This window comes from Papaver somniferum, chromosome 9 (assembly GCF_003573695.1).
Source record: "Papaver somniferum cultivar HN1 chromosome 9, ASM357369v1, whole genome shotgun sequence".
NCBI lineage: Eukaryota > Viridiplantae > Streptophyta > Magnoliopsida > Ranunculales > Papaveraceae > Papaver > Papaver somniferum.
Genome location: NC_039366.1, coordinates 40,051,522 through 40,056,050, shown reverse-complemented (window position 1 = coordinate 40,056,050; position 4,529 = coordinate 40,051,522). Strand labels below are relative to the sequence as shown.

At 30.7% G+C, this 4,529-nt stretch overlaps 1 long non-coding RNA gene across 1 annotated transcript; it reads left to right on the top strand.

Moving 5' to 3' along the window:
* Positions 1-1,116: 1,116 nt before the first annotated feature.
* On the top strand, positions 1,117-4,194 carry LOC113309650. Its single transcript, XR_003340701.1, has 2 exons — positions 1,117-1,221; positions 3,931-4,194. It is a non-coding gene; the product is annotated as an uncharacterized LOC113309650 (long non-coding RNA).
* The last annotated feature ends 335 nt before the right edge of the window (positions 4,195-4,529 follow it).

The following is a 4,529-nucleotide window of genomic DNA, read 5'->3' as shown; positions in this document are numbered from 1 at the left end:
AGAGTCTGTTGCTCTTCCCAGCCATACTATAAACAAGAGAAAAAGCAAACCTTTCAGTTTCTTATTCATTTCATTTCGATCAGAACCACAGAGAGGAACAATTTTTAGAGTCAGAGAAAAAAAAATCAGAGGATGCCGCGATTGTTTTATAGCGAGGGAGATATAGTGGAAGAGACTCCAGAGATATTGATGGAGCATACAATGGACTGGTATAATCCACATATACCCACCTCGAGTCTTCCATATGGAATTCCTTTCCCCAACGAGAGAGAGGCTATCAACTACATACGAAACCTCAACTGGCACTGGAGAAATTTGATATAATCAGAGAGTGAAGATGGAACATATGTATGATAAAATTCCTCCCGGCCATGGCCAAATTGTGAAAAGGCCTAGATTTAATCTTCCATTTTTCCAGGTAATTTTCTGTAACATGCAAGTTCAGTATAACCTTTAATCTCTTCTGATAGTGATGATTGCTAAAGAATTTTGGTACGAGAATGAGTTGTAATGTGATAATTGTTTTCCTTTTCCACCAAAATTTCAACAAAAGTGCGTTGCAATGTTTTTTCCTTCATTTCTTATAAATTTATGAACATTATATATGGAAGATTCTGCAGTGGAAAAGTGTTATACTTATTGGAACTCCATCTTCTTCAAAGTTTTTGTGAGTACTTGAGTCCCATGATCTCCCACAATCAACAGTTTCCTTCGTCATCTCAGCTTAATAGTAGGTTTAGTGTTGATTTTTAGTGTAAAGTTAAGTTAATACTACATATCACCATAGAAAATTTACCTTAATTCGTATGTGATCATATGAATATTTTTTATAAGGAGGATACAAATTTTTAAAGTGTTCTCTTTCTCACACATATTATATTTTAGAAATTGACGTTTAGTCCCAAAGTTACTGGGCTTGAGACGCTTTAGTCCACCCATCTCATGCCTAGTACTCTCTAGTCCAAAAAATCCCCGCCTCCAACAATTTAGTCCAAATATGGACGACTTAGTCCAAAAATACACCGATTCATGGATATCTCGGATTTTCACAGTACCAAAATTACCCTTTCAGAATTTCCATATACGAACAATTTTTTTCAAATGTAATGTGGATCTAAGATTTCAAATCAGAATAAATTGAGAAAGATGGAGAGAGAAACAAAGATATAGAGAGATTTTGAAGGATTAAGTTGTTTCTTCATCAGATTATTTTGATCTCAGGTTAGTTTTTCATCGTTAATCTTTTGTTTTACTTCTTCGATTTTGTGACTGTGCTTTTTTTTTAATGCATGGTAAGAAATCGATTCGATTTGTTATCTTTTGTTAGATCTTTTTGATTTTCTTTTTTTTAATTTTGATTTTTGTTATATTTAAATTTTGATTTTCATGCAATTCTGATTTCATTTTCATTTCTTCTTCATAAATTTGTTGCTCTTTGTTAGTTTTTCGATTTTGAGATCTACATATACATGATTAAGATGTTTTTGTTCTCTTCATATATGTTTTTTATAACAAGGCCAAAGTTATGAATGGCGATTAATTGATAGATTGATTGATTTCTTCTGTTTTTGATTAAACAGAATGTGTACCTGTATATGTTTCAGTTTATGGTTATTTTAATATTGATTCAAAGAATAAATTCTATGATATGTTCAAATGTGATTTAGATATATTTGTTTTTAGGTCTCTGTGTTAGTGGATTCTATATTAAGAAATTTCAGATGTGATTCAGATTTTTCTTGAGCTACCTCTGTTATTATATGTGATTTTTTTAGATCTCTTGATTTCTTCATTTGTGTGCTTTTATAACGCGTTTGATTTTATTTCATGATTTCTAATTGATAGAGTATCTGATATCTTTTTATGGTTATATAACATGTGTACTTTATACACTGTATATGTTCTCTATATATGTATTTTATAATACACAAGGTATCAACCATGTCTAAGAAGGTTGTATACATATTGTACACTGAAATTCTCTTTGGTAAATGCATAGGTTGTTTTGTTTGAAACAACGCTCTATTTTTGTTATCTTTAGGTAGATATGTACATACTTGTACACTATACTAGCATGCTCTCCGATGAATGCATGACATGTTTTGTGGTGGATGCTAGAATTTGTCATTTTTTTTTTCTGTGGATGTGTACATGTTTATACACTAAAATTCTCTATGATGAACATATAACATGTCATGTGGTATGAATGCTAAAATTTGCTAGGTTTTTATACAGGTGCATAATTTTTTGTATGCTAGTATGCTCTTTCTATGAAGGGATGGCATGTCCTATGGGTATGATGCTATAATTGGTTATTTTTTTGTAGATGATAGTTTTAGGGGTTTTTTTTTATGTTCCAAAATAGATGATAGTTTTAGTATTTTTCTCATATTCTCACTGGTTTTCCCTTGCTTTGGAATCATACAATATCATTAATTTTTATTGTAATCAATACTCTAATTTTAAATCTACTCTAGTTTGGTAGTTTATCCCAAGTAAATTACTAGGGAATTGATAACTTTCTCTAAAATCTAGAAACTAAAAACTAGTCATTTAAAATTTTAAGAAGAACTAATATGGGTAGAATTGGAAAGATTTTATTCTCTATGGTATTTCTTAATCTCCGTGAAAACTCTACAACGTCAAGTAAATCGGAACGGAGGGAGTATGTTTTTCTGTAATATGTAGGGTCTGAACCAAGTCTGAGCAGGTTGTGTATGCTTTTTTTGAATCATGGTGAGTATTCATCCATATTTTGGGAGATGCGTACACATTTATATACTAAAACTTTATGTGTGATGAATACATCGGTTGTTTTGTTTGAATTAATGCTATATTTTTGTTGTTTTTCTGTAGATGTGTACATAATTATACGCTAGTATGCTCTCTCATAATTTTATGTTTTGTTTTGTGAGTATGGATGTTGGATTACTTGCTTTTTTAAAGGTGTGTACATAGTTGTCCATCATTGTGCTGTGTCATTATTATATGGCATGCTTTAGGGGTATGGATGTTGGATTTCTATAGGTGTGTAAATAGTCGTACACCATTATGATCTCTCATAATTTTATGATCTGTTTTGTGGGTGTGGATGTTTGATTAGTTAGATTTTTGTATAATTCTACATGTTTATATACTAGTATGCTTTGTGATGAATTGATTGCATGTCCTGCGAGTATGTACGCTAGAGTTTATTATGTTTCTATATAGGTTTACATATTTGTACACTTGTATGCTCTGTAATGATTATTTTGAGTTTATTTTTAACTTTAAGATTTTCGGGATCATATTTTTTGGGTGTATATAGTTGTAGACATGTTAATGTTAATGTGTACATAGTTGTACATATTTTTGACTTTATGAATGGTATTACTAGGGTGCATGAATCATTTGGTCGCAGTTAATGAAGATGGTTGGACATGAATACGTCGAAGAGATGATTACCTCTTGATTATTCCATTCATAAATGGTGGATGTCACTAGGATAAGTTTCTTTACCTTTGCAATTGATCTTGAAACCTTATTTTGACCATAGTTAACCCTAGTAATGATGTGGATGATATTCGGGTCGATAATATGTCACACTTTAGACTCATTGGGTATTATTTGAATTTATATGTATGTATAAATTTAGGGACTCATAAGCTCAAAATAATTTTATTCAATATTGGTAGTGATATTGTTTCTTAGGTACACGATTCAAGTTGTACGTGTGTATATGATTTTGCACGTTGTTTGGTCTCATTTATATATGGCATTTCTATGGGTATGGATGTGCACAGGTTGATTGTTTTAAAGATGTGCATAGTTCTGAAACTAAGTGTACATAGTTATACACATGTTTATTGTTTTTGAATCTGCGCATAGTTTTGCAACATTATGTTCTTTTTTTCCAAATCATTTCATTGGTGCATATGTTTTATTTTCCAGGTTGAAGATTATCATGTTGATGTCTAAGAGACGGGTAAAAGATCTTATAGGTAGAATCATTAGTCACATATCCATGACTCCATTTGGAAGACGAAGAAATCAACGCATCAAAATTGCTAGAGAGAAGTAAAGAAGGACTATGATGTGCACTGAGTGCTTTACTTGCACCTTCCTTGATGATTTACTACCATTCTTGCTTACGACTTTGTACTTTTTTTCTCATGTAAACTGTTACAATGAATGTTACTATCTTATTTATTTTAAGAATTTAGATTGGTTTTTACTTCAGTACATATGTCTTTATTTCTGCAGGTATGAATAATTTTATAACATGTCAGTACATATTCAACATCATGTACACTTTGATTTTCTAACCTGTTAGTAGATGTGCACCATCATGTACATCATTATGTACACATGAAAAAAATTACTTAAAATATACCATGTAAATCTGAAAAAATCTTCATTCAAAACATCTATATTCAAACTAATAATAAGATTAATTCAAGGTTTTACAAGTAATAATAGTTGTTTAAGAAAGTTAAGAAACATAGTTGTTAAAAGTTTAAAAAAGTTAAAAACAACTTAAGCAGGTTTTA